Below are 9305 nucleotides of genomic sequence, written 5' to 3' on the forward strand. Positions count from 1 at the left end.
GCATCATAATCCATTTTGGAACAATTATTTCTATAACTAAAGGACTAGTAAAAGCAAGAATAATTAGAAAAAAACTTGCTAAAAATTTCATTTTGAAAATGAATTTAAGATTTAAATTTGAATAGAGAGATGTAAACCTTTAGAAATATTTTTAATGTGCTAAATGTCCCAAAAATTAAAATTATTTAACTCATTATGGCTGTTAAATCTTGCTTTGATAAGAAATTCAATATAATAAAGCAAATCAGCGAAAACTGTTTAGCTGTATTAGTCAAATATTAAATAAAAGCAGTTCAATTAATGGGAATACTCATGCCCTACATTTTGTTTCAAAATATATATAGAGATTTTTTTGTGTCTGGTTCAAATTTATTGAAATTGATTTTCACGGCGTGTTTTCTGGGCAACCTTAAGGAGAAAAAATAGTCATCACTACTTTCAAAAGTGTTTTATAGGAAATTATCTCAGCTTTCCAATGCTTCTAAGAGCGAAATGTTTCATCGGGAAATTTCTGTGATATCTCTATTTTAAGTTTTTTCTTTTAAAATCCTTGATCATTTATTGGAACCTTTTAAATAACAGTCCAGGAAACTTGTCATATGATGTGTTTCATGTGTATTTTAATGACCAAAATGTGCAAAATAAGACAAGAAACTACTTTGTTGAAGGTTTCAAACCGCTAAACATTTTGAAAATTAAGTTTTAACCGGTTTTTTGAATATGTGGGATTTATTCAAATAATAAAATAATAAAACCGTATTGAAATATTATTTTTACAAGAACAAATAGATTATTACATAATTGTTGTATACAAATAACACCGGTCTGCTCTGATTCAGCTTGGAATTAGCTGATACAACCGAAATTTCTACAGGTTTGAGATTGATAGGGTATTACAAGATTTTTATGAATAAATATCATATTTCCTTAATTAAACACTAACTAGTTGCATGGATACAAAACATGTTTTATACTCGGAATTATATTGAAAATTACTGTTGCTAGCTTTAGGAGAAATACTTTTCATTAGTATGAAATGATTGTTTCAGTTTTTTTGTATTAAATGATCAAGGAATTAGCAATATTTTATAAGTTTATAAGACTCTCATCTTCAATCTCATCTTAAAAAATATATACGTCTTGAGTTTTGTTCAAATAGTTTGGAAAGAAAGTTTCTGTTAGATTTTTTTGTTAAAATACTATTTAATTTTTTGTTCAAACAAAAATAAATGTTTGTGACGGTGTTTTCAGAATTCTGAATTGGAAGACTCGAGTTTGATTGCTACTTTTAAGTGCATTTTCTACAGAAAACATTTTAGAAAATTTTATCTTTATTTTATACTCATGAAAATATGACATTTGAAGCTTGCTACAGTAATATGTAGTACATTTGCGATTTCAAATCATGTTTGTTTTTATGTTCCTAGTTAATGTTTGCTTATGAAAATATCAAATTTATTCATTAAAATTCAATAATACCATTAACAATCACAAACCTGCCAAAGTTTCGGTTGAACAAGCTAAATCAGAGTAGACACGTGATATTTGTACACAAAAAATATGTAATTATCAAATAATTCTTGTACAAAATACATTTTTACACTGTTTTATGATTTTGATTTCTGAATAAATCCCATATATTCAAAAACTTAGACAAAACATAATTTTCAAAATGTTTAGCGGTTTGCAACCTTCTACAAAGTTGTCTTACTCATCAAAATGTGCAAACATTTTGATGAGTAAAAGATTCATGAAACTCATCATTTGATAAGAACTGTTAGTATAAAGTTTCCAATAAATAATAAAGGAATTTAAAACCAAAAAACTTAAAATAGAGATATCTCAGAAATTTCCCGATGAAACATTTCGCTTTTAGAAGCATTGGAAAGCTGAGAAAATTTCCTGTAAGACACATTTGAAAGTGGCGATGACTATTTTTTTCTTGATAAGGTTGTTCTAGAAAACACGTCGTGATTTTAGTTTATTTAAATAATATATAATGAAGCATAAAAAGCAGTTTCTGTGATTTCAACATAAGATTTTCAGAGTTATTTTAACATTTTTCACGTTCCGTGAAATTTGTTAGTTTGAAATTGAGGTCCCCGTGAAATTTGCAATTTTCGAGCTTGAAAAATCACTAAGCCTACCAATCAGCTAATATCAATTTAAAATACATTCCTGCGTTTAGAATCATTTTTAACATGTTAGGGTTAATTTAAAATCGCATAAGTTATTGAAAATTTTCATTGATTATTATCGCAAAAAGTTTTTTTTCGGTAAAATTCTGTTACCGTCAAATTTTACACTTTTTGAAAACTAACAACAACTAACAACTTTTTGCAAAACAACTGAACTAGTGTGAAATACATTTGAAAATACTTTTCCCATGCAAATATTGAAACTATGGCATATTTGCATCGGCCTAAGGTAAAAAGGCATCAAAAATAAAAAAATAAAAATCAAATTATTCGCTCTACAGCATTGCCTTGGCGTTCTCGATTGCGAGATTCCTACTCGAGTGTCCGAAGGTTTGGTTGTTGAGGCAACCGCAAACTTCTTTTTACACCTAAGCTTCCATCCACCCAGGGATTCGAACTGACGACCTTTGGATTGTGAGTCCAACTGCCTACCAGCGACTCCACCGAGGCAGGACCCAGGGAGACGACCCTTACACCTGGACTGAGCTATCGACCGGGGCTAACATTTACTTCCCCATCCGACGGAAGGCATGGTCAGACAAATCTCGCCACCGGGGCCGTCTGGGATCGAACCCAAACCGACTGGGTGAGAGGCAACCACGCTTACCCCTACACCACAGTCCCGGACAATGTAAAAAGGCATATGAAACAAATTGTGTTTACCTGTCTAACGTATATAAAAAAGGATGAGTTCCATTTTATGGGTTGCTATTGTTATTGTTTTATGGTAAGATATTGTGTTATCCTTAACATCATTTTTTTGAGAAATTCCATGAACAAAAATGAGGTGGACCATCGAAAGTTAAAAGAACCTCAATGCAATATTTTCCCTCAGCAGACTTTTCCAGCCACTAAACAACCCGTACACTCTCCGTTCGCATGCAGAATTCGATTTTCCCCGGTGTCGATAGTCACCGTCACCACAAAAAAAATGCAAAATTCCTAAACACACAAAAAAAGGTGCAAAAAGATGTTTGCTGATGATGATGAATCACACGCGCAATACCGCTAGAAAACGAACAACAGAACAACTCCAAGTGTTCCAAGTGTGTGTGTTTTGGTTCAGCTTTAGCTCAAAAGTCGGCAAGTCCAGAAAACAGCAGTCAGAACCAGAAAAAGCAAAAAAAAAAAACAGCAAAAGCAAGAACAGAAAAAAACAGCTTACTTTCGATCAATAAAAACGAACTCTCCTCCAGTCGACGGCGGGGCACAAACAGCAACGCACACACAAACACACTGCTGCTGCTGCAAAAGGATGGTGCACTTGTGGGCCTCTCTCAGTGTGCAAATTGATTAAATTTACATATTATTCCTTTCATTTGCCCCGATGCGACGACGAATGGTCACGGTATCTTTTTCTCTCTTTTATTTTTTTTGCAAAGCACTTGGTTCACCTTAATACGCACTTTACCTTAACTTTTTTTCGAAAGGCTTCTTTTCCAAAAATGATTTTCCACGAAAAACAACACGGATTTTGCGCTAGGCTTTTCCTTTCAGCACAAACTTTGAGAACAGAAATTGGAAAAGAAATTCGCAATATCCCGACGACGTCGCAAACTTTGGAAAATTTTCGTGTTTTTTTCTCAAAACCTCAAAAACAAGACTTTCCCGATTTTTCTCACGATTTTCCTACGGTGTCGTGTGCGGATCTTTTTTTCCGGTGTCAGAGCAGGCTTTTCCTCGCGAAAACGGAAAAACACGAAATTGGGAAAACGGGCGCACACAATCGCAACGGAGCGGCGCACGCACGAACACACACACACACACCGCACTGAAAAAGGTAAACAAACCGCCCAACGCCGAGAGGCCGATCTTGCCACGGCGAGAGGTAAACTGTGAATGACAGTCGAGTGCGAAGCAAACGGCCAGCTAACCCCTCTTAAACCGCCGGGTGGGGGTGGGTGGTTGTTGAGGAAGGCCGGCCGGGTTGGAGAGGTGGGCGCTCGAAATCAAAACAAAGAACCGCTGAAGCAGCCCGAAGGGTGACGGCTTTTGGGGGATCGTTCCTGTGCAGTACTAGAGTGGAACGCGGCCAGAACGAAACAGCTGAGAAATTAACGGGGGGCTTTCGATGGGGACGCGAGCTTTTTTTGAGGGTAGTTTGTTGTGTTGTGGAGCTTTTCGAAAGGTTTTTGCAAGGTTTTTGGAGAGTCTCTATGGGTATGCCCTACAAGGGGAACCACACCAGAACTTGATCTGAGAACTTTTCAAAATCCGTTCCCACCCTAACTATATATAAAAAATTTCGACGATTTTGTTCGAACGCGAATCAATTCAACACGGAAAAAAACGAAAAAAGGCAGAACGAAGTTTGTCGGGTAAGGCTTGTTTTAATATAAATCATTTATTTGGCATGTTCTGCATCATCCAAAACAATATTGACTGACATTAACTTGTATTTTTCGCCAAAATAAGCGTTGACCAAATTTCCAGTTTTGGGTGTTTTTGAAACCGCCTTGAGTCAGGGGTATTAAAAAACATCCAAATAGCAAAAACTAAAAATTTCATTTATGGGACCTTTAAAAAAACTTCAGAAATACTCTTTGGTATCATTTCTCTTTTATGATTCAATTAAGGAGCTTTTACACTACGGCAAACAAACAAACCAACTCGCACTTTTTGACAGTTTGCCTTTGTTTGTACAGACGTCAACCTGCATACATTTTGCCTTGTTTGCGAGTTTGCCGCAAACTGTCAAACACGAAAAAGTGCGAGTTTGTTTGCGGTAGTGTAATGGCTCCTTTAACTATTCAATCATTTTTTTAACGTTTTAATAACTTTATTAAATCAAAATTATGTTAATTTAAGGAACTTTATACAAGTATAATCAGGAACTTCTCAATTTCGAGAAAAAATTACAACGAAATAACTATCTCTTCCAAAAGAGGAGCTCTGTTGATTTAACTTACAAAATGGAGAAAACTGTGCATTTTAGCAATATATTTTCTGAAACATACAGTAAAAACTTGTTTTGATCAAGTTGAATGCATATTTGTTCAATAATGAATATAAATATGGCTGTTTTATGTTAGTACCGAAGTTTCTGAAATATTGTTTATTATACATCAAACATCGTAATTGTTGTTATGATGATGTTTTCTCATTATAAAACACATACAAAACCAAGGTGTTGGAAACTCTTAGAGCTAAAATTATTATGTCAAGCAGTATATCAAAATATATGTTAGTATACTTATTATTTACTTTACATATCGCCAGTATACTTACCAATATACTGAGAGTATCTTAATATACTAACAGTTTTTGCTTTTCGGTTAGTATACTAACAAGTATACTGGAATATCGTTAATATACTCAGTATTTTTAAAAAATATTAGAGTTTCCAGCCCCTTGTACAAAACATTTTTTTGGAAATAAAAAAAACATGTTTTTTTATCAGCAAGTTTAAACACATCTATTGTTTTGTTTTGGTAAACTATTGAATTAATTGATATGGGAAATGGTTACTTAATCCACCTTAAGGTGGTTGGTGCCTTCCTCCCATGCATATAGTATGCAGAAGACCTATTTTTACGCAGTGGCGTTACCTTGGAAATTTTACCTTTAAGTACGGTATGCAGATCGGAAGGAACGCGGTCAAGAAATGTTGACAGTTCAGTATAAGCGCGTTTGACGGTGTGCGCGCTTGAGGTCCTTTGGGGGAAAAATAAAAAGATTAGAATATTCAAGAGTTAAAATTTAATAAATTAGAAATGTTTATTCAAAAACTTTTAACAACAATTATAATAGGGCATCCAACTTTCCCGGGTTTTGAATTTCCCGGGAAACGGGAAAAATATTTTTGAAATCCCGGGAATTCCCGGGATCCCAGGAAATTTTTGAACAGTCATAGAATTTATGTTTGAATAATATTTCATATGTTTTCAAGCTAAAAATTATAGAATTTGCTCAATAATAATAATAGTTGGTACCAATCTATACTTCAATCTAAACAAGGACGACAGTTTTTAAATAACTTAAAAGAAATTAAAAATGATTTTTTTAGGAATTGAAAAAACTACAAATTTCAATGTCAGTGTGATTCAAGTTAAATAAGTATTTTATAAATATATTTCTTTTGTACATTTCTTAACATGCCATAACAAGAAAAGCTTGAAAAATTTCTTCAAAAATGCTACAAAAACGAGAAGCGACAACAAAACTAGAGTTTTATTAAAAAAGGTCCTATAAGCTATTTGCTTTCATGTTTTCAAACTATTTTTTTTTTATAAAATTATTTTTATTTGGTCCTTTTCGGTACTGGGACCTGGTTAGGACCGAGTCGGCTTTTGTTATTACATTTTTCTGAAAGCTAAGAGTATTTACAGAGATTTAAAAAAATCTCTAGAAATAAAATAATGCCAGTCAATGTAAAATTTTAGAGAAGTTTTGAATGTTTTATTTTATATAAAACGTTTTTTACTAATTTTTTTTAAGTTACTTCCGCCAACTGGGGAAAATCAGGACTATATTCTGAAAAGGTACAGGAGATTTCAGAGCAATAAATTGGGAAACCGTTGTACTAATTGTATTGATTCCGTTGTTCGATGAAAAAGAATTTAAGATAATATTTTTTTTTTCAAATTGAAAATCCTGAATATAAATATAATACCCAGTCTTTAAAAAAAACATATAATTAAAAAGAAAATATTGAAAGCGCCAGGCATTTTGCGGTTCTGTTAACTAAAATTTAAACCGTTTTCCCAAATAAGCCAAATTAAAGCTGATATATGCCGAATACAAATTTTAATGCTTTAAAATTCGGATTGATTACTATGTATTCAACTGTTCATCTATTTTTACAACCAAATCTGAATTTCCACACCAAAATTTGTTTTTTTTTTTTAATTTCGGGAATTCCCGGGACAAATTATGAAAATTCCCGGGATTCGGGAATCCCCGGTTTTGCATAAATCCCGGGATTTTTGTGCTGGGAATTCCCGGGATGGACGCACTAAATTATAATTTATGAACAAAATTTAAAAAAATATTCTTTAAAAAACAGAAAAAACAGAAAAACCCCGAGAAAAACTAAAATTACAAAAATAATAAAATTATGAAACTATGAAATTATGAAATAGGGAAATTTTGAAGTTAGGAAATTAGGAAATTAGGATATTAGCAAATTAAAAAAAAAATAAGGAAATAATGAAATTTTGCAAATATGAAACTATTAAATTATCAAACTATGAAATTAATAATAAGGAAATTGGGAAATTAGGAAATCATGAAAATATTAAATAATGAAATTGGGAAATAAGGAAATTAGGAAATTAAGAAATTAGAAAGTTAGGGAATTTGGAAATTTGGAAATTAGATAATTATGATATTATGAACCGTTGAAATTATAAAATGAGGAAATAAGGAAATTAAGAACTAAGCGAATAAGGAAATTAAAAAAAAAACTAGGAAATTTGGAAATTAATATGTTAGGAAACTTGGAAATTGGGAAGTAAGGAAATTATGAAGTTAGGAAATTGGGAAATTAGGAAGTTAGAAAGCTGGGAAGTTAAGAAATTATGAAACTATAAAATTAAGAAAAAATGAAGTTATGAAATAAAGAAATTGAAAAATTAGGAAACTAATAAATTAAGATATTAGGAAATTATGAAATTTAAGAAATTAGGATATTAGCAAATCATGAAATTATGAAACTATGAAATCATGAAACTTTGAAATTAAGAAATAAGGATGTTATGAAATAAGGAAATTAGAAAATTAGGAAATTGGGAAATTAGGAAATTTGAAAGTTAGGAAATTAGGAAGTTGGGAAATTAGAAATTAGTTAATCGGGAAATTAGGAAGTTAAGAAATTAGGAAATTAGGATATTAGGAAACTAGAAAACTAGGAAATTAGGAAACTATGAAATTTAAAAGTTAGGAAATTAAGGAAGTTTATTATTTTTAAATTCTAAATTTTTTAAATTCCTTAACTCCACATTTTTAATTCTGGAATTTCAGAGTTTTTGATTGTAAGAATTTTGGATTTTTCGTAAATATGTATTTTAGAATTTATACATTTTAGATTTTTAAAACTTTTGAAAATTTGACTTGGAGTTTCTGAATTTTTTTAGGTTTCGAGTTTTTTTTTTCGAGCTATTGAATATTAAAATTATTATTCAATTCTGCATAATTTTTATTTTGAATTTCCAAATTACAGATAAAAAAAATGTTGAAATTTCCTTCATAATTATCTTTTGTAATTTGAAATTTCTGAAATGTTTGTTTTTCCATATTTTGTAAGAAAATAGATTTTTGTATGATTATTGTCAAGTTAAGAAAAAGTTTTTAGTGACCCTTTCCTTGACCGTTTCTTCGGCGTTTTTTTTTTTTCGTATGGAATTTTACGTTCCTTCCGATCTGCATACCAGCCTTTAAACTTAAAAATCGAAAAATCTCATAAATGTGGTGTTTTTTTTTCAGTGTACACAAGTTTGACTTTGAGATACAAGTCTTTAGTTTTTTTTTTTTTTAGATGGTCCAATAAACCAAATTTTCAGTTTTTGAAACCGCCTTGAATCAGGGGTATTAAAAAACACCCAAAAAGCAAAAACTGAAAATTTTGTTTATTGAACCTTTTTAAAAAAAAACTCCAGAAGTGCAATCAACTAAATAATTTTTTTTCATATTCATTATATTTATTTGTGAAATTACGATTCTCTTCAGCGACTCCTCGGATCTTGACCATATTGTGGTATGTAAACTTCTTACATAAGTATTAGAAGCGGCCTTAAAAGATTTCAATGTTTTTAAGACATGAAAATGGCAAAAAAATCTTATGTTTAGCTATTTTTTTTTGGTTTTGCTGATTTTAATAAATTTTAACCATGATTAGAAGCTTTTTAAAACTAAGCTATTTTAAAATGTTCTATCTGATATTGAAATGACGAAAACTTCAAAAAATATATGAAATTTTAAAAAGTTCAACTGATCGATGGTTGTTGCATTTTTATAGATTCACAGTAAACAACAACATATAATAAACAACATATATAAATTACACATAATCAGAGATAGAATCACACATTTTTTTTTTCTGAATTTTTTTAAAGTTCCATTCAAATGTAATATATTTATCAAAGGACAATTTTCAACACCAAATTTTCG

The 9305-nt window shown here is 31.1% G+C and overlaps 1 protein-coding gene across 3 annotated transcripts in view; it reads right to left on the reverse strand.

The window, feature by feature from the left end:
* The window catches only part of LOC120412373 (rho-related BTB domain-containing protein 1), a 114932-nt gene extending 110851 nt beyond the window's left edge, over positions 1–4081 (reverse strand). The window contains exon 1 of one of the 3 annotated variants that reach the window (XM_039572796.2): positions 3364–4081. The gene's annotated coding sequence lies outside the window, so the exon portion shown is untranslated. The remainder of the gene's footprint in view (positions 1–3363) is intronic. The other 2 variants (XM_039572799.2, XM_039572798.2) reach the window with 2 other exon arrangements.
* Between the last annotated feature and the right edge of the window lie 5224 nt (positions 4082–9305).

The sequence above is a fragment of the Culex pipiens genome, chromosome 3 (assembly GCF_016801865.2).
Source record: "Culex pipiens pallens isolate TS chromosome 3, TS_CPP_V2, whole genome shotgun sequence".
Taxonomy (NCBI): domain Eukaryota; kingdom Metazoa; phylum Arthropoda; class Insecta; order Diptera; family Culicidae; genus Culex; species Culex pipiens.